The sequence below is a fragment of the Neofelis nebulosa genome, chromosome 10 (assembly GCF_028018385.1).
Source record: "Neofelis nebulosa isolate mNeoNeb1 chromosome 10, mNeoNeb1.pri, whole genome shotgun sequence".
Lineage (NCBI taxonomy): Eukaryota > Metazoa > Chordata > Mammalia > Carnivora > Felidae > Neofelis > Neofelis nebulosa.
The window spans coordinates 86,743,445-86,764,829 of NC_080791.1; positions in this window are offsets into that span (position 1 = coordinate 86,743,445).

Below are 21,385 nucleotides of genomic sequence, written 5' to 3' on the forward strand. Positions count from 1 at the left end.
ACTGGAATTCTCAGATATAGGATATATTTTTTAATTTACAAAAATGGCCAAAGCAATGATTTAAGTGTTAAGCACCACTGCAAAAATGTTTTTAATTTTAACTTATTTACTTGTCATAACAGTTCTATTAAGCAAGTATTACTATTATCATCCCCATTTTACTTTATTTTTTTAAAGAATAATACTTATTTTGTTAGGTTTATTTATTTATCTATTTATTTATTTATGTATTTATGTATTTATTTTTGAGAGAGACACAAAGAGAGCACAGGGGAGGGGCAGAGAGAGAGGGTGACAGAGGATGCGAAATGGGCTCTGTGCTGACAGCAGAGGGCCCTATATGGGGCTCAAACTCCCGAGCTGTGAGATCATAACCTGAGCCAAAGTCAGGTGCTTAAGGAACTGAGCCACCCAGGCACCCTAGTCACCCCCATTTTATAAATGAAAAAGCTGAGGCACAGAGAGATTAAGTAAATTGTCCCAGGTCAACATTTCTTAAGTGGTAATGCTACGATTTGAATTTAGGTAGTTTGATTCTAGAGTCTGCAGTCTTCACCACTACGTTTTGCTGCCTTTCTAAAGTAGAATTGGAGCATACGAAGAATTTAAAGAAATAAGGGGTAGGGGGAGGGGAATACCAAAGATAAGCAAGCAACAAAGGACCCTCAGGGATGACCAGGTAGATTTGAAGAAGAATAAAAGAACCCGTAGAAATGAAAATAAAATGGTTGAAAGTAAACATTTGATGAACATGTTAAATGTCTGAAGAGGTAATTAGTGAATTGAAGAACTGTCTGCAGAAAATATCCAGAAGGTGGCATGGGAAAGAAGGGAATGGAAAGTATGAACGGGAAGGTTAAAGATATGGAAGATAAAATGGGAATGTCTAATACATGTTTAATTGGAGTTTTGGAAGAAGAGGATAGAGAAAATGGAAGGCCTAATATGTGAAGTAATAGTAGCTGAGAATTTTTCAGAACTGATGAAAAGACCTAAATCCACAGATATAGGAAATAGCATATCCCTAGCATGATAAATTAAGAAGAAGTTTATGTCTTAAACATGTTTGTAGGGAAACTGGAGAACACCAAAGACAATGAGAAAATCTCCAAAGCGGCTTGGGAGAAAAGAAACAATCACCTACAAAGGACTGACCCAGACTGTTAGTGGACTTACCAATAACAACAGTAAATGCAAGGAGACAGTGGAATAATATATTTAAAGTGTTGAACGGAAATAACTGTCCACTGTATATCCAGAAAAGCTAAGGTTCATGAATGAGAATAAAATGAAGACATTTTCAGATGAACAAAATCTAGCAGAACTTTACTAAAAGAACTCACCTCATACCCATCCTTTAAGATTCATCTCAAATGTTATTTGTTGCCTTGGTGGTATAGCAGTGAGCACAGCAGCTGCCTTTCAAATGTTATTTCTTCCATGGAGCTCTGGCCTAATTCCCCTCTTTTGAATTTTAGTAGCATTTTATTTGATCCTTTCTCATGACGCTTATCAAATTCACAGATGGAGATTATACGTGCCTTTTCTTAAGAGCTCCCCCCACTGCCCCCACCACTGCTCTTACCCTCTCTCGTTAAAGGCCCCTGGAACACTTTGGTGTCTAACTCACCTTAACTTTTTGCATAGTTCCTATCATAATACATGCATGTAATAGGTGTTTAATAAGTATTTGTTGAGGCCTACTGGTCAGTCTTTTCCAGTGTTTCATAAACTACCAGTTTACAAAGGTGTTCCCTTCCAAGGGGGTGTTATGGCCAAACCCTCTTCAAAAATGCTGCATAGAGGACCATATCTCCCTCCTGGAGATCCATGGTTTAATTTGTTTTACTCACCAGTTCCTCAAATCATTTGATTATAGAACAATTTCTTCTACTCTTTACTCCATGAATATTGTGAGAGACTGGTGTTTTTAAGAATACATTTATGGGGGGCGCCTGGGTGGCTCAGTCGGTTAAGCGGCCGACTTCAGCTCAGGTCATGATCTCGCGGTCTGTGAGTTCGAGCCCCACGTCGGGCTCTGTGCTGACAGCTCAGAGCCTGGAGCCTGTTTCAGATTCTGTGTCTCCCTCTCTCTGTGACCCTCCCCCGTTCATGCTCTGTCTCTCTCTGTCTCAAAAATAAATAAACGTTAAAAAAAAAAATTTTTTTAAAAAAAAGAATACATTTATGGGGCGCCTGGGTGGCTCAGTCGGTTAGGCGTCCGACTTCAGCTCAGGTCACGATCTCGCAGTCCGTGAGTTCGAGCCCCGCGTCGGGCTCTGGGCTGATGGCTCAGAGCCTGGAGCCTGCTTCCGATTCTGTGTCTCCCTCTCTCTCTGCCCCTCCCCCGTTCATGCTCTGTCTCTCTCTGTCTCAAAAATAAATAAAACGTTAAAAACAAAATTAAAAAAAAAAAAAAAAGAGCACATTTACTACAGAAGACAATGACTTATTTGAGTGTCCAAGCCAGAGAGTCAACATTTTGGATCCTAGCTCTATTAACAACTAACCACCTAATTAGGTTTTTAAAAAATATTTTATTTATTTTTGAGAGCTCAAGTGGGGAAGGGACAGTGAGAGGGGAACAGAGGATCTGAAGGGGGCTCTGTGTTGACAGCAGCAAGCCCAATGTGGGGCTCAGACTCACAAATCATGAGACTCACAAATCATCTGACTTGAGCCAGAGTTAGATGATCAACTGACTAAGCCACCCAGGTGCCCACCACATAATTAGTTTTAAGTCATGTGTCCCCTGGCTCCTTATTTGTGACACATCATAAGCAGGTGGCCCCTTCAAACTCTCAAGTTCCATGAATTAAAGGGCATTGTGTCTTCCAGTCAATCAGTCAGTCATTCTACACATATTAAATTCCTCCTGAGTGGCAGTGTGCAAAATACTGTGCATATAATGGTGAGTAGATTGGCATGCTTTCTTTTGCTACCAGTGGAGAATGATTTCCTAGAGCAATTGGAACATTGTTCTTTGACTTCCAGAGTCAAATTTCTTCTTGTTAAAAATTGAGCATTTACCATCTCATTTATTATGTGTATCAGGTTGTGGAATGAATGTTTATTTTTTTTTTTTTTTTATTTTTTATTTTTTTATTTATTTATTTATTTTTTTTTTTTTATTTTTTTATTTTTTTTATTATTTTTTTTTTATTTATTTATTTATTTTTTTTTATTTTTTTATTTTTTTATTTTTTAATATATGAAATTTACTGTCAAATTGGTTTCCATACAACACCCAGTGCTCATCCCAAAAGGTGCCCTCCTCAATACCCATCACCCACCCTGCCCTCCCTCCCACCCCCCATCAACCCTCAGTTTGTTCTCAGTTTTTAACAGTCTCTTATGCTTTGGCTCTCTCCCACTCTAACCTCTTTTTTTTTTTTTTTTCCCTTCCCCTCCCCCATGGGTTTCTGTTAAGTTTCTCAGGATCCACATAAGAGTGAAACCATATGGTATCTGTCTTTCTCTGTATGGCTTATTTCACTTAGCATCACACTCTCCAGTTCCATCCACGTTGCTACAAAAGGCCATATTTCATTTTTTCTCATTGCCATGTAGTATTCCATTGTGTATATAAACCACAATTTCTTTATCCATTCATCAGTTGATGGACATTTAGGCTCTTTCCATAATTTGGCTATTGTTGAGAGTGCTGCTATAAACATTGGGGTACAAGTGCCTCTATGCATCAGTACTCCTGTATCCCTTGGATAAATTCCTAGCAGTGCTATTGCTGGGTCATAGGGTAGGTCTATTTTTAATTTTCTGAGGAACCTCCACACTGCTTTCCAGAGCGGCTGCACCAATTTGCATTCCCACCAACAGTGCAAGAGGGTTCCCGTCTCTCCACATCCTCTCCAGCATCTATAGTCTCCTGATTTCTTCATTTTGGCCACTCTGACTGGCGTGAGGTGGTATCTGAGTGTGGTTTTGATTTGTATTTCCCTGATGAGGAGCGACGTTGAACATCTTTTCATGTGCCTGTTGGCCATCCGGATGTCTTCTTTAGAGAAGTGTCTATTCATGTTTTCTGCCCATTTCATCACTGGGTTATTTGTTTTTCGGGTGTGGAGTTTGATGAGCTCTTTATAGATTTTGGATACTAGCCCTTTGTCCGATGTGTCATTTGCAAATATCTTTTCCCATTCCGTTGGTTGCCTTTTAGTTTTGTTGGTTGTTTCCTTTGCTGTGCAGAAGCTTTTTATCTTCATAAGGTCCCAGTAATTCACTTTTGCTTTTAATTCCCTTGCCTTTGGGGATGTGCCGAGTAAGAGATTGCTACGGCTGAGGTCAGAGAGGTCTTTTCCTGCTTTCTCCTCTAAGGTTTTGATGGTTTCCTGTCTCACATTCAGGTCCTTTATCCATTTTGAGTTTATTTTTGTGAATGGTGTGAGAAAGTGGTCTAGTTTCAACCTTCTGCATGTTGCTGTCCAGTTCTCCCAGCACCATTTGTTAAAGAGACTGTCTTTTTTCCATTGGATGTTCTTTCCTGCTTTGTCAAAAATGAGTTGGCCATACGTTTGTGGGTCTAGTTCTGGGGTTTCTATTCGATTCCATTGGTCTATGTGTCTGTTTTTATGCCAATACCATGCTGTCTTGATGATGACAGCTTTGTAGTAGAGGCTAAAGTCTGGGATTGTGATGCCTCCTGCTTTGGTCTTCTTCTTCAAAATTACTTTGGCTATTCGGGGCCTTTTGTGGTTCCATATGAATTTTAGGATTGCTTGTTCTAGTTTCAAGAAGAATGCTGGTGCAATTTTGATTGGGATTGCATTGAATGTGTAGATAGCTTTGGGTAGTATTGACATTTTGACAATATTTATTCTTCCAATCCATGAGCAGGGAATGTCTTTCCATTTCTTTATATCTTCTTCAATTACCTGCATAAGCTTTCTATAGTTTTCAGCATACAGATCTTTTACATCTTTGGTTAGATTTATTCCTAGGTATTTTATGCTTCTTCTTGCAATTGTGAATGGGATCAGTTTCTTTATTTGTCTTTCTGTTGCTTCATTGTTAGTGTATAAGAATGCAACTGATTTCTGTACATTGATTTTGTATCCTGCAACTTTGCTGAATTCATGTATCAGTTCTAGCAGACTTTTGGTGGAGTCTATCGGATTTTCCATGTATAATATCATGTCATCTGCAAAAAGCGAAAGCTTGACTTCATCTTTGCCAATTTTGATGCCTTTGATTTCCTTTTGTTGTCTGATTGCTGATGCTAGAACTTCCAGCACTATATTAAACAACAGCGGTGAGAGTGGGCATCCCTGTCGTGTTCCTGATCTCAGGGAAAAAGCTCTCAGTTTTTCCCCATTGAGGATGATGTTAGCTGTGGGCTTTTCATAAATGGCTTTTATGATCTTTAAGTATGTTCCTTCTATCCCGACTTTCTCAAGGGTTTTTATTAGGAAAGGGTGCTGGATTTTGTCAAAGGCCTTTTCTGCATCGATTGACAGGATCATATGGTTCTTCTCTTTTTTTTTTGTTAATGTGATGTATCACGTTGATCGATTTGCGAATGTTGAACCAGCCCTGCATCCCAGGAATGAATCCCACTTGATCATGGTGAATAATTCTTTTTATATGCTGTTGAATTCGATTTGCTAGTATCTTATTGAGAATTTTTGCATCCATATTCATCAGGGATATTGGCCTGTAGTTCTCTTTTTTTACTGGGTCTCTGTCTGGTTTAGGAATCAAAGTAATACTGGCTTCATAGAATGAGTCTGGAAGTTTTCCTTCCCTTTCTATTTCTTGGAATAGCTTGAGAAGGATAGGTATTATCTCTGCTTTAAACGTCTGGTAGAACTCCCCTGGGAAGCCATCTGGTCCTGGACTCTTATTTGTTGGGAGATTTTTGATAACCGATTCAATTTCTTCACTGGTTATGGGTCTGTTCAAGCTTTCTATTTCCTCCTGATTGAGTTTTGGAAGAGTGTGGGTGTTTAGGAATTTGTCCATTTCTTCAAGGTTGTCCAATTTGTTGGCATATAATTTTTCATAGTATTCCCTGATAATTGTTTGTATCTCTGAGGGATTGGTTGTAATAATTCCATTTTCATTCATGATTTTATCTATTTGGGTCATCTCCCTTTTCTTTTTGAGAAGCCTTGCTAGAGGTTTGTCAATTTTGTTTATTTTTTCAAAAAACCAACTCTTGGTTTCGTTGATCTGCTCTACCGTTTTTTTAGATTCTATATTGTTTATTTCTGCTCTGATCTTTATGATTTCTCTTCTTCTGCTGGGTTTAGGCTGCCTTTGCTGTTCTGCTTCTATTTCCTTTAGGTGTGCTGTTAGATTTTGTATTTGGGATTTTTCTTGTTTCTTGAGATAGGCCTGGATTGCAATGTATTTTCCTCTCAGGACTGCCTTCGCTGCGTCCCAAAGAGTTTGGATTGTTGTATTTTCATTTTCGTTTGTTTCCATATATTTTTTAATTTCTTCTCTAATTGCCTGGTTGACCCACTCATTCGTTAGTAGGGTGTTCTTTAACCTCCATGCTTTTGGAGGTTTTCCAGACTTTTTCCTGTGGTTGATTTCAAGCTTCATAGCATTGTGGTCTGAAAGTATGCATGGTATAATTTCAATTCTTGTAAACTTATGAAGGGCTGTTTTGTGACCCAGTATATGATCTATCTTGGAGAATGTTCCATGTGCACTCGAGAAGAAAGTATATTCTGTTGCTTTGGGATGCAGAGTTCTAAATATATCTGTCAAGTCCATCTGATCCAATGTATCATTCAGGGCCCTTGTTTCTTTATTGACTGTGTGTCTAGATGATCTATCCATTTCTGTAAGTGGGGTGTTAAAGTCCCCTGCAATGACCACATTCTTATCAATAAGGTTGCTTATGTTTATGAGTAACTGATTTATATATCTGGGGGCTCCGGTATTTGGCGCATAGACGTTTATAATTGTTAGCTCTTCCTGATGGATAGACCCTGTAATTATTATATAATGCCCTTCTTCATCTCTTGTTACAGCCTTTAATTTAAAGTCTAGTTTGTCTGATATAAGTATGGCTACTCCAGCTTTCTTTTGGCTTCCAGTAGCATGATAAATAGTTCTCCATCCCCTCACTCTCAATCTAAAGGTGTCCTCAGATCTCAAATGAGTCTCTTGTAGACAGCAAATAGATGGGTCTTGTTTTTTTATCCATTCTGATACCCTATGTCTTTTGGTTGGCGCATTTAATCCATTTACATTCAGTGTTATTATAGAAAGATACGGGTTTAGAGTCATTGTGATGTCTGTATGTTTTATGCTTGTAGTGATGCCTCTGGTACTTTGTCTCACAGGATCCCCCTTAGGATCTCTTGTAGGGCTGGTTTCGTGGTGACAAATTCCTTCAGTTTTTGTTTGTTTGGGAAGACCTTTATCTCTCCTTCTATTCTAAATGACAGACTTGCTGGATAAAGGATTCTCGGCTGCATATTTTTTCTGTTTAGCACACTGAAGATATCGTGCCAAGCCTTTCTGGCCTGCCAAGTTTCAAAGGAGAGATCAGTCACGAGTCTTATAGGTCTCCCTTTATATGTGAGGGCACGTTTATCCCTTGCTGCTTTCAGAATTTTCTCTTTATCCTTGTATTTTGCCAGTTTCACTATGATATGTCGTGCAGAAGATCGATTCAAGTTACGTCTGAAGGGAGTTCTCTGTGCCTCTTGGATTTCAATGCCTTTTTCCTTCCCCAGTTCAGGGAAGTTCTCAGCTATAATTTCTTCAAGTACCCCTTCAGCACCTTTCCCTCTCTCTTCCTCCTCTGGGATACCAATTATGCGTATATTATTTCTTTTTAGTGTATCACTTAGTTCTCTAATTTTCCCCTCATACTCCTGGATTTTTTTATCTCTCTTTCTTTCAGCTTCCTCTTTCTCCATAACTTTATCTTCTAGTTCACCTATTCTCTCCTCTGCCTCTTCAATCCGAGCCGTGGTGGTTTCCATTTTGTTTTGCATTTCGTTTAAAGCGTTTTTCAGCTCCTCGTGACTGTTCCTTAGTCCCTTGATCTCTGTAGCAAGAGATTCTCTGCTGTCCTGTATACTGTTTTCAAGCCCAGCGATTAATTTTATGACTATTATTCTAAATTCACTTTCTGTTATATTATTTAAATCCTTTTTGATCAGTTCATTAGCTGTTGTTATTTCCTGGAGATTCTTCTGAGGGGAATTCTTCCGTTTGGTCATTTTGGATAGTCCCTGGAGCGGTGAGGACCTGCAGGGCACTTCCCCTGTGCTGTGGTGTACAACTGGAGTTGGTGGGCAGGGCCGCAGTCCGACCTGATGTCTGCCCCCAGCCCACCGCTGGGGCCACAGTCAGACTGGTGAGTGCCTTCTCTTCCCCTCTCCTAGGGGCGGGATTCACTGTGGGGTGGCGTGGCCTGTCTGGGCTACTTGCACACTGCCAGGCTTGTGGTGCTGGGGATCTGGTGTATTAGCTGGGGTGGGTAGGCAAGGTGCACGGGGGCAGGAGGGGCAGGCTTAGCTCGCTTCTCCTTAGGTGATCCACTTCAGGAGGGGCCCTGTGGCAGCGGGAGGGAGTCAGATCCGCTGCCGGAGGTTTGGCTCCGCAGAAGCACAGAGTTGGGTGTTTGCGCGGAGCGAGCAAGTTCCCTGGCAGGAACTGGTTCTCTTTGGGATTTTGGCTGGGGGATGGGCGGGGGAGATGGCGCTGGCGAGCGCCTTTGTTCCCCGCCAAGCTGAGCTCTGCCGTCCGTCCGGGGGCTCAGCAGCTCTCCCTCCCTTTGTCCTCCAGCCTTCCCGCTTTCTGAGCAGAGCTGTTAACTTCTGACCTCCCAGACGCTAAGTCGCGCTTGCTGTCAGAACACAGTCCGTCCGGCCCCTCCGCTTTTGCCAGCCCGACTCAGGGGCTCCGCTTGGCCGGCGAGCCGCCCCTCCGCCCCGGCTCCCTCCCGCCAGTCCGTGGAGCGCGCACCGCCTCGCCGCCCTTCCTACCCTCTTCCGTGGGCCTCTCGTCTGCGCTTGGCTCCGGAGACTCCGTTCTGCTAATCCTCTGGCGGTTTTCTGGGTTCTTTAGGCAGGTGTAGGTGGAATCTAAGTGATTAGCAGGACGCGCGGTGAGCCCAGCGTCCTCCTACGCCGCCATCTTCCGGAACTCCAAGAAGGGCACTTGTTATGATGAGCATTGGGTATTGTATGTAAGCGATGAATCACTAAATTCTTCTCCTGAAATTCTACTATACGTTAACACTATGTTAACTTTCAATCTTGCTCTTGCCAATATGAATCACCCAGGGTTGGCCTGGAAAATTGCTAGACCACAGCCAGCCACAAAGACCTTTTAGAGAGCAGCTTCTCACGCTGTGTATGCAGGACTCCCAGCCGGGGTTTGCAGGCGGCCCCAGGGCCCTGTGTGTGGGAGGGGAGGCGCGCAGCTGTGGACGCAGTGCTGGGAGAGTTCTTGAAAGCGGCTGGTAGGAACCCACCTGACACACAGGAGTTTCCACGGGGCTGGACTAGGAGGGCCTGATCAATGAGGTGCCTGACCAAAGGTGGGAAACTGAAGGTTGTTGTGGGCCCCCGCAGGGGGGCGGCAGGCCTGGAGGCTCCTGACCTCCGACAGCCCTGTAAAGCCTTGGATGGTGTAACCTTTGCTCGGAATGAATGTTTAGAATCTAGGGGCGCCTGGGTGGCTTGGTCGGTTAAGCGTCCGACTTCAGCTCAGGTCATGATCTCACGGTCTGTGAGTTCGAGCCCCGCGTCGGGCTCTGTGTTGACAGCCCAGAGCCTGGAGCCTGTTTCAGATTCTGTGTCTCCCTCTCTCTCTGCTCCTCCCCTGTTCATGCTCTGTCTCTCTCTGTCTCAAAAATAAATGTTAAAAAAAATTTTTTTTAGAATCTAAATTTATGGTCTATCTAGACTTATGATTCTATTTTGCCCAAGAGCTACATTGTAAGAATCAAAAATTTAACATCATCGGGGTGCTTGGGTGGGTCAGTCAGTTGAACATCGCTCAGGTCATGATCTCATGGTTCGTGGGTTTGAGCCCCGCATCGGGCTCACTGCTGTCAGCGTGTAGCCCGCTTTGGATCCTCTGCCCCGGCCCCTCCCCGGTTATCTCTGCCCCTCCCTTGAGCACTCTCTCTCTTTCTCTCTCTCTCAAAAATAAATAAACTTAAAAAAAATTCAACATGATCACTTAAGTGATCTTTACATTTTCATCTGTAACTCTAAGTTTGCATCTTTAACTGTCTTTGTAAAAGTACAATCCTCTGTAGTTTAAAAGGGAAATTCTAGGGGCACCTGGGTGGCTCCGACTTCAGCTCAGGTCATGATCTCACGGTCCGTGAGTTCGAGCCCCGCATCAGGCTCTGTGCTGACAGCTCGGAGCCTGGAGCCTGCTTCGGATTCTGTGTCTCCCTCTCTCTCTGCACCTCCCCTGCTCATGCTCTGTCTCTCTCTGTCTCAAAACTAAATAAAAACATTTAAAAAATAAATAAATAAAAATAAAAGGGAAATTCTAGTGATATGGCAGCTACTGAACACTATTTTGTTCTAAGCATTCACATGTATTATCTCATTTAATCCTTACAACAACCACAAGACCCAAGTGCTAGTACTATTCCCATCTTACAGAGGTTCAATAACTTGCTCATAGTCATACAGCTGGTGAAGGTGGATTTTGACCCAATGCAATATGGATCTTGAGTCTGTGCTCTGAACTCTAATATTAAACTACCACTGTTCTTCAGATATTGTCCAGAAGGTTTTCTGCTGGAAATTTAAGGGTTAGCATCTCTGAAAGGCTGAACAATCATGTGAGATTTTTAAATGTCTAACTCCAGCCAGGTAGTATCGTGAAGAGGTAATGAAAAATTAAAAGCTTTTTCTTTCTTGGCTAGGCACTAATCTTTGTGGTTATGAATATATCCATGTGCCAGAGAATTGCACTTTAGATAATAAGTTAACATAAAATTGTTGGTACAGTTCAAACCTGACAGCTCTGTGTGTCTGATGTGTTCTCTGAAAGTAACTTTAAAGATAAGACTTTACTCTCAAATCTGAAATAGGTTCTTTAAACATTTCCAACACCATATGGTATTTATGGAATTGTTTCAATTATATGGAGAAAAACTATAGTGCTAGGAGTAGAGGAATACTTTAATCATAAAATATTGTATTGTCAGAAAAGAAGCAAAATATAATCAAAGAAATGTGAACCAAGCACTGTCAGTGAGAATTCTTGGCATTTAATTTTAGAAGCCATCTTGCATGGAAATGAATAAAATATAAACACAGTACTTTATCTAGGATATGGCAAGAAACTTCAAGATTGTAATGTGCATTAAGATAACATTCCAAACGTATCCTTTCAAGTTTTCAGCCAAGAATTTGTTTTTACAATTTCTTTGCAGTTGGTAAATGGCTAGACTCTACTTGAGATATCAGTTTTCATGCTTATGGTCTCAATCCCATTGTGTGTAACTATTAACTTACTGTATGACCTTGACAAACTCACTCTCTCTCCTCCACCCCAACCCAGATGAAGGAGGTGGATCTCTTAGGCCCCTTCTGATTTTAAAATTCTGTGGCTCTAGCCTATGGATTATGACATAAACAACATAAAAAGTGCTTGCTAAAGGGATTGGATTTTAAAAATTTGGGCTCCTTAAGCATCTTTAAGTGATCAACCTTAGAGCCAGTTATAAAGAGAATATAAACCATGGCAGCCAGTGCCTATCAGTGATTTACTTGGTTCTTGTGCTGGTTAGCAGCTACTGTGCTCGTTTCAAAACACCATGCACCTTCTGTGGTTCATAGAGACAGTCTGTTCATGTGCTTCCTTGGCTCCTCAACATGAATGGGGTCTGAGAGAGTCTGGGCAAAAGAAGAAATGATCACAACTGCCATGGTCCATGAGATGACCTTTAACACTCTCCTAGGCTGCAGGAAGGTGTGGACCCTGTGGTACACTGCCAAGATTCTCCCTCGAGACTGAGCTGCTTACCCCCCTAGCTACTTTGAGTGTTGACAAAGCTGCTGACAGTTCTTTAGCTCAGACCCTCTCAGGAGATAGCCTTTGGATGAAGAGAGCTGCTTTGCCCAAAGCCACCCCACTTCGGGCCAACCTACATCTAAAGACTGCAGATTCCATGAAGAGGCTGGTTAATGGCGAACCCTCTGCCCCAGTGAGGTCCAACTCTTAAGGAGCCATGTCAGAGCCTGAGCTCCCACAGTGTGGGCTGAGGTCTTTATTGCAACATCGGGGGCACGATAGTGCAGCTTCTCCTGTGGCCCACAGATGTCGCCCCTGAGCACTCTTCAGTTAACTTCCTGCCCCAGATATCTCTTTCTCAGAGTCCACTTCTGGGGATCCAGACCTGCCACAGAAACTTATGGACCTGAGTTCAAACTGGGGCTCTGCTTATTTAAACGCTGTGTCCTGGGGTAAATTTCCTTTTTAGTAAAATGGACATAATAATAACTATTTCACAGCATTGCTTATTCTAAGGAAATGAGGAAATGCACAAATGAGTCTAAAGCACATAGGAAATGATTAGTACCAATAATTAAACATTTATTGAGCCCTTATATGTCATGGTATGTACTTCACCACCACAAACTCCATGAGAATAATATCCCTATTTTACAAATGAGAAAACTGAGGTACAAAAATGTTAAACAATGTCTCCAACATCACACAGCTAATAAAACAGTCAAGAATTCAAGTCCAGGCAGCTGGACTGTAGAACCAGCACTCATAGATAAAACCCTACAGCTTCCCATTGCTAAACGAAAAATTTTAAAGTATTTGGGTGATGACAAATAAAAACCCAATAATGTCACCTGATTCCAGAGGAACTTTAAAGCAAAGCAAATGTAAAAGAAAAATTTTACAAATAATTTTGGTATCCCTATTGTTTATATTTTTGTGTTGCTATAGATTATGCTTATTTATGCTTCAGATCAGCCCTTTTTCATCAGGAGAGTAAATGAAACAGTTGGAAGGTAGGGGCTCCTACCCTGTGATGTGATGGTAGTTGATCTGTGAGATCATTTATTTTTGTTGTTTGTTTCTATTTTAATGAAATGTGAACTGAATTTCTGTTTTACTGAAAATATACTAAATACAAGGTGAAAAAATAAATAAAGCAATGACATGTTTCACTATTAGGTAGTAATTTTGTATACTAATAGGGTTTTGGTTATATCATATTACCTAGGATTTTAATTATCTCCCTCCCTCTGTCATTGGGAAGTACATTGTAATGGGGGAGGGGGCACTCTGGCAAAGGCCTCTGCCATGCCCTTCCTGACCCCTCATTTACAGTCTACCCTTGTGTTCACTTCAGACTAGTCTGTTATTATCCAATGGAAGGCCTTTGTTTCACATTTCACTTCTAACTTAAACACATTTATGCCATAATTTTTATCTTAGGGGATAATGTGTTAACAATGCTTGTTTGGACCCCTGTTATACTTTTAAGGTCAGGGATGTCTGTTTTACTCTTTAAGGCACAATCTGTTAAAGATTTTATGATTTGCAAACAAAGTGGTTTTTCATCTTCTGCTTTTAGATAACTAAGGTATAAGAGAGATCCTTCTACACCAGATACATTAAACATCTAAATAATTTATAGCTCCAGGTATGTTTGCCAGACTAGCATAACTGAATAAAGTCAACAGATTAAATGTTCCCTTGGCAATCAGTAAGGGTATGAGATACAGCACCTGGGCTGCACCATTGGGTCTCGTTATTAAATCACAAGCAAGAGCTCAGAATCCCAGGGTCCCAGGTGACAGGTAGGAGCTGACTTTGGAGGATGGAGTCATCGCAGTCATTAACCATGACTTAGGAAGAGGGACTCTCTTAGAACAATTGAGATAGAGAAAGAGAAGGAGGGAGGGAGGGAGGAGGAGGAAAGACAGACAAAGAGAGGGGTGTTGGGGAGAGACTATATGTTTCAGTGAGGAATATTCTAGTTATTTATATGTCACTAAATTGGGAATTCATCAACATAATAGTGTGTATTTGTGCAATCTCAGAGAAAAAGTTAAAAAGAGTTAGGGAATATTTTGTATATGTAACCACTATCACTATCAAGGTCAGAACAAGAACTTGCTAGAAAAATAGACAATATTTCCCTCTTTCTAATTTTTTAGAAAGGTTTTGACCAGCACCTGGTCAAACGTCTCTTTGCCTAGAGAAGGGACGTTTGGTCTACAGAGCTGATGGCAGCAAGAGAAACATCAGAGCACAGGATCCGGGGAGTTACATGTAATCTCCAGTCTAATTCTTGAGGGTTTTAAGTGTCAGAGACCAGTCATCTCATCTTTAACAAAGGGAATTTATTAACCAAAATATATTTTTAAATTTGCACATCTAAGGATGGGAGAGTTCAGATGATCTGTGAAAAGTTGGGGTGAGGGAGTAGCAAGCTACATTTAGTCAGTAGAAATCCTATTTTTATTTTTATTTTATTTTATTTTTTTTTTAATTTTTCTTTTTTTAACGTTTATTTTATTTTTGAGACAGAGAGAGACAGAGCATGAACGGGGAAGGGGCAGAGAGAGAGGGAGACACAGAATCGGAAGCAGGCTCCAGGCTCCGAGCCATCAGCCCAGAGCCCGACGCGGGGCTCGAACTCACGGACCATGAGATCATGACCTGAGCCGAAGTCGGACGCTTAACCGACTGAGCCACCCAGGCGCCCCTAGAAATCCTATTTTTAGATCATATTCATTGCACCCAGTGGACAAAAAGGGTCCCATTCAAAAATAAATATATAAATACCTCTCTCCTCTCTAAATGTCTCATGGGAATTGTATGTGCTATAAGGAAAATATGAAAGGCAGAACTGTGCTTATACTTTTTTTTTAATGTTTATTTACTTTTGAGAGATAGCATGAGAGTGAGGTAGGGGCAGAGGGAGAGGAAAGAGAGGATCCAAAGTGGGCTCTGTGCTGACAGCAGCAAGCCGATGCAGGGCTGGAACCCACAAACCGTGAGATTGTGACCTGAGTTGAAGTCAGACACTTAACTGACTGAGGGACCCAGGTGCCCCTATGCTTATACTTCTTAACTATTGTCAGCACAGCTTATCTGGAGATGAATGGGATAAGAAAAAGAAAAAAACAAACATTCCAGGTGTATTATATACTGTTGGCTTTAGTAATCACTAGACCTCTGGTTCTATGATAGCTCCTTTGGGGTGGTGTAAGAATTGGAAGGAGAGGGGAGAAGGGTGTGTGTGTGTGTGTGTGTGTGTGTGTGTGTGTATGATGATTTAGAGCTCCTAACCTACAAAATATCTGAATTTAAGGTAAAACCATTAAATCAGGTTCATTGCTGAATCCTCACAGGGCACACTAACCTTTTCATTTTCATTTAGGAAGAAAGGGTGGAAGAGAAGCTTCCCATGCCTGGTATATAAATATGGCCTTGAAAATGTCCACAGACGTGTTATTGTCTTGTTGAGTCTGCAGCCAGGAAGGCAGAAATCTCTGCAGCAAAGCAGGTGTGAACGTCCCCCTATTTCAGAGGCAGCTCTCTTTGAAGCTGGAAAATCAAGGACGCTGGTACCTTCAAGGAAACAAGGATATAATTATCACAACCCCCAACTGGCCGGTGACCTTCCATTCCTCAGGCCACCCTACTCCCTTCACTGGCCCCGGCCCAGGTCCTCACAGACTCAGAGCTCTGTGTCCCAGACCGCTAAGACCGAGGAACAACCCCCTCACGCACCCTTTGAAAGCATTCTTAATCTCTCTCTACTGCACTGCTCTTTCAGACATAAATCCGCCAGCCCAGGGGGCCTCTGAACCCCCCACGGAGGGAGGCCCATTCAGGCCCAGTGGAGTCTGAACAGCTTAGGGGTAGAATTTATGCTTCCTCTCACCTGTGCCATCTGTCTGTGGCCCCTACTCTAGTCTGCTTTTGAAGGTTTGAACATGACCCCCCAGCTTTTTGCCAAGTCTGCCATCATCACCTCAGTCACAGAAGCAGACTTCTCAAGGCCACTGGAAGCTAATAACAGTGACTCTCAACTTCATTATTATACTTGAAATGTTGAAAGCAGAAGCCTAATAAAATGAGCTCAGAAAAAACAAACCAAGCTATAAATTATCATGTGAAAAGAGTGGCTGAAGAACTCATCTCCTCGGAATACCTAAGGACTGTTTCTCAGCTACAGCAACAATCTGGTATTTGGTTTCCTTCCCTTCACTGTGCAAAAGCCTTGGCTGTGTTCTCTTAGCACAGATTCTTTTCTGCTTCTATGAGTCGACTGTCCAGAATCAGGAGTTACACAACACTCCCCACCCAACTCCTTCACACACACACACACACACACACACACACACACACTCCCTACCCAGCCTTGGCCCACTGAATTGTAATAATTCTTTTTGACCATAAGGAATTTATCCTACATAATCACCAATCAGTACTCATTGCAATTATTTATTTTAAGATAAGAGTAAAAGTTCACTTCCTTAACTTCATAAAGACTATTTATGCTAAATTGATGTATTTAATGAAAAAACACCAGAAGCATTATTCCCTGTAAAATTAGAAGCAACTTAGGGATGCCCCTATCACTGTTACTATTATACAATGTTTTGGAAATTCTAGGCCTTTTCAGGGGATATTTAGCAATATCTGGAACCATTTTGTCATCACAACTTTGGGAACTGGAGTGCTATTGGCATCTGGTGGGTAGAGGGGAGGAATGCTGCTAAATATTCTGCAAGGCCCAGGAAAGCCCCCACAACAGAGAATTCTCCAGCCCAAAGTGTCAATAGTGCTGAGGGTAAAGGACCTTGCTCTATACAATGCAACAAAACGTGAAACATAAATCAGAGAAAAAAGTTTAAAAAAATAACTAATTTTTATTATCATTAATTGCAAAGAACATGTATCACCTAGAAAAGCAAACCAAAAATACTGAACTATGCATGATTAAAGTTCATAAAATAGTAAATAATGCAGCTGGCTAAAAATTTTTTCAATTCTGTGAAAGACTTAAGAGTCTTTCATTTTCCTACAGGTTTATTTATCTATTCTACAAAAATTTCCTGAGAACAAAAGTGTTGGTTTTATAAAAGAACACTTAAGAGATATAAGATGACTTTTACACTTTAAAACATGGAAGAGACTAAGAAATTTCAAAAACCAAGTCTATTAACGCTGTAAGACAATATTATAGGAAACCCAAGTAGACATATCTTCCCAAACTATAAGCTAGACTGGAGACTTTTTAAAAAAGATTTATTTAAAGTATGAAAACATTATTTGGGGGTAGTAAACACACACACACACACACACACACACACACACACACACAAATACTCCTTTTAGCAGATAAAAACTTCCTCAGTATTTTTTAATGAGGGTAGTACTCTAATGCATCATTGGAAATCTAAATAGTCCATCACAATACATAATTACGGTCCAGTAGATGAAGCTTCTTGAGGGGACAGCCCATATCTTATTCATCTTTCTATCTCCATAATTGACACATACCAAGAACCCAATGTTTATGAATTAATGAAATAAATAAAAACATTAACAGTGAGAGATGGTCTTTGAACTCACTATTCAAAAAGTTAACATAGAGCTACTGCAATTGTAATTAAGGATCTAAGAACCCACATCTGAAAGGCTGAATGAATGCTCAAGATTTTAATAGGAACTTTTTGCCCATGTTGCAATTATAAAAAAATACAGGCTAAAAATAGGATGAGTGAAGTGGAATCAACCAGCAATGTTTTACTAAGAACAGTAAACTCCATTTTTAAATGTTGAAGACTTGAAAGAACCTATTAATATCTATATGCACATAACCTAAGTCTCAGTGATTTCCTTGATCTTTTGTTCATTTTCATGACAAGCCTTCAGAACTTGAGAGGAAGGGAGGGAGGAGAGAAATAAAGGAAGGCCAGGTGGAAAGTCACAATCAGGAAATAATCAAAAGCTTTTGCTTTATCCCTTCCATCCAATCTCACAGGCTCTCCTGAGAACCTTTCCTCCTGAATGTTTAATAACATTAATTCCACAGTTTCAAAGGATTGAAAACCCAACAATCCAGTTTAATATAAGGTCATCCAAAATGCTCTATTGAGATAGATTCAGGGTCCAGGAAGCCTCAGACAAGTTCACCAGAGAACATATTCCAGTATGTTCTCTTGTTCTGTTTGATATAAACTTCAAAGGTTAGGGATGAGAAAAATCACAGTTACTATTCAGTGAGCACTTGCTATGTGCCAGACATCTTCCTAAAGAACTTTTCATACATCTTCCTGGCCAACCCTCACTACAGCCCTCCAGATGAGAAGACTGATGTAGTGGAGGTAAGACAAGAGGGCCAGGCCACCCATAAACTGGCAAAGTCAGCTGCACCTGCCAGCCCCCAAATCTAGACTTATAAGTACCACACTGCAGGTATCTCCAGAACATGATATTTCTCTCAATTGCCCATTTTTCATGGATTAGTCATAAAATTTTCAGGTAAGCAAGCATTAGTGGGAAAGTATTAGCACACAAAGGGAGACAGGGAACAGTCTTTGTCTAGCACACAAAGGGAGTACATGAAACAGTCTTTGTCTAGAGGACATGCTATCTTCTTGGAGAGACATGATAGGGAGCAGGCAGTGAATAATACTAACTGTAGAGAATGCTAACGGACAGTTCAAACACGGGTCAGAGTGGATGGTATAGCCAATAAACATGCGGATGACCGAGAAGCGGAAAAAGAAAACACCAGATGGCATTGTTAGGGAAAGTCTTATTGAAGCCCTGAGGATGTGATAGGACTCTCCCAGGATTTGGACAGGTTGCTCAGGTCACTTTCTGCCCTGATAATAATAATAGTGTCTACCTTCTAGGGTCATTGTGAGGACTGAACAGGTTCATATATGTCACCTGTACAGCACGGGGCCTGGCATGTGCAAGTGTAATGTGAGGGATTGCTGTCTATCATTCCTTCCCCATATTCACCATTGTAGATTGAGGACTCACAATAGAGGGGGGCATAGAGGGAATGGGGGGAGGGTATCTCACAGTCATATCTTCTCTTAATCACATGAATTATAAATGCATCTTTTGGAAAGTGCTCAGCTCCTGAATATCTTCCCTGTGTCCAGAATAGTACAGAGAAAGCCATCATGTTTGCTATAAAGACTGTACCTTGAGGGGCACTTGGGTGGCTCAGTTGGTTGAGTGTCTGACTCTTGATTTTTGCTCAGGTCATGATCCCAGGGTTGTAGGATTGAGCCCTGAATCAGGCTCTCCGATGAGGTTGGAGCCTGCTTGGGAGTCTCTCTCTCTCTGTCTCTTTCTCTCTGCCCCTCCCCCTGCTCTCTCTCTCTCTCTTAAAAAAAAAAAAAAAAAAAAGACTGTACCTTTATAACAGCTTTGGATTTCAGTATCCCTGCCTGGCCTTCCCCCTCACCGTCAGTGGAATTCTGGGCTGATGTCTAAGTGAGCAAGTTCCTTTCTGAAATTCTAACAATTATAAGTGCTGGCTCAGGGCCTCCACCATGCTTTCCATGTGATGCACATATTTCAGTGTTATTTGTGCATTATTGTAAGAACAATGAAGACAAGGAATAAAAAGAAGATGAAAGAGAAGGAAAGAAATAAAGCAAGAGAAATTATTTCCTTGTACTTGACTGTCCTTTTCTAGCATCTCAAGGCTTTCTGCCATTACTCAAATTAGAAAAAGGCCAAGGGAAGAAACATTTATTGAAATCAGCTGCAAGCCCAGCACAGTCCTGTGTATTTCACAGACTCCAAAAGGTTAAGCCTCTTGCTTGTACTCACTCAACTATGAAGTGGGAGATTCTGGCTCTAGATCAGGTCCACATTTAATTCATGGAGCAGCTGTATAGGCAGACTCTGTCCTAGGAACTAGGTATACTACAGTGAAGAAAATGGACAAAAATCCCTGCTCTTGTGGATCTTAAAGTCTGGTGGGGAGACGTGATAAACCAGGTAAGTAAGTAAAATATAAAGTGTTTTAGAGGCGCCTTGGTGGCTCAATCGGTTAAGCGTCTGACTTCGGCTCAGGCCATAATCTCACGGTTCATGAGTTCGAGCCCCGTGTCAGGCTCTGCGCTGACAATTCAGAGCCTGGAGCCTGCTTTGGATTCTGGGTCTCCCTCCCCTGCTCATCTCTCTCTCTCTCTCTCAAAAATAAATAAACATTAACAAAATTATTTAAAAATGTATAAAGTGTTTTAGACAGTAATAAGCATTAAGGAGGAAAAAATAAAATGGGAGAGGGGGTAGGTTGGGACGGGGAGAGGGCAATTTCAGAAATGATGGTGAGGGAAGGTCACAACTGAGCAAAGATAGGAAGAAAGTAATAACGCCACCAGATACACTTGTGTGTATCTGGGGCAAGAATCTTCCTGACACAGGGAAGAGCCAGAGCAGAGGCTTTGAGGCGGGTGTGTGCTTGTCATGGTATTGGAAGAACAGCCAGGAGCCCAGTGTGACAGAAGTGGGGTGAATGAGGAGGAGAGCAGGAGGGAAAGCTGGCAAGTAAGGGGGCTGGAGCACCTATGTCTCAGAACCCTTAGTAAGGACTCTTTTTAGGGGGATGGGCTGCAGCTGGCAGGTGTGGACATGATTTGACTTATACACCTGAATAGCTTTGTCTTCCTGCTGTGTTGAAAATAGCCTGAAGGGACAAGGATAGAACAATGAAGAGGATATTGTAATAATCAGGTAGGAGGTAAAGGTTAAGACCAAGGGATAGCAACAAGGGTAGTTAAAAAGGGTCAAATTGACTTGGATATATTTGGAAGGTACAGCCAATAGGATTTCTTAGCAAATTGGGCAGGCATGAGAAGAAAAACGAGGCAAAACAAACAAAAAACCAGGAGACAAGAGGGACCCCAATGTCTTTGGCTCCAGTAAGTGAAAATGGAATTATCTCTACCTGAGATGGGCATGTTCAAGATGCCTGTTCAACATCCAGGAGTGAAGAAATCTAGGCTGCAGGTAGAAATCGGTCTCAAAAATAGGTCTCAAAGCCCATGCTCTAGCTAATATCTTATGAACATGGCATTTGGGAACTTGTATCTATTTTGTATGGGGGTGGGAGGAATAGATTTCCAGAAGTAACAAGAATGAAAAACCAAATTAGACAATCTCAAAACCTAGTTTAAGGTATAGCTTTCAAACTCCTGATCCTCCCAAACTTTATCTGATTATCTGGGGCCTTCTCCTACCCTAACTTCTCCCCACTCCCACCTCAAACAAAACCTATCTATGCCCAGGTTGGTTCTGGCATGATAACAACAGGGCCACCACTCCCAATGGAAATGAATGTACCTTTTCACAGCAAACTTTACAGAGACAGTTGTTCTCTGCTTGTTGACACTTTCTTACGGCCACCGTG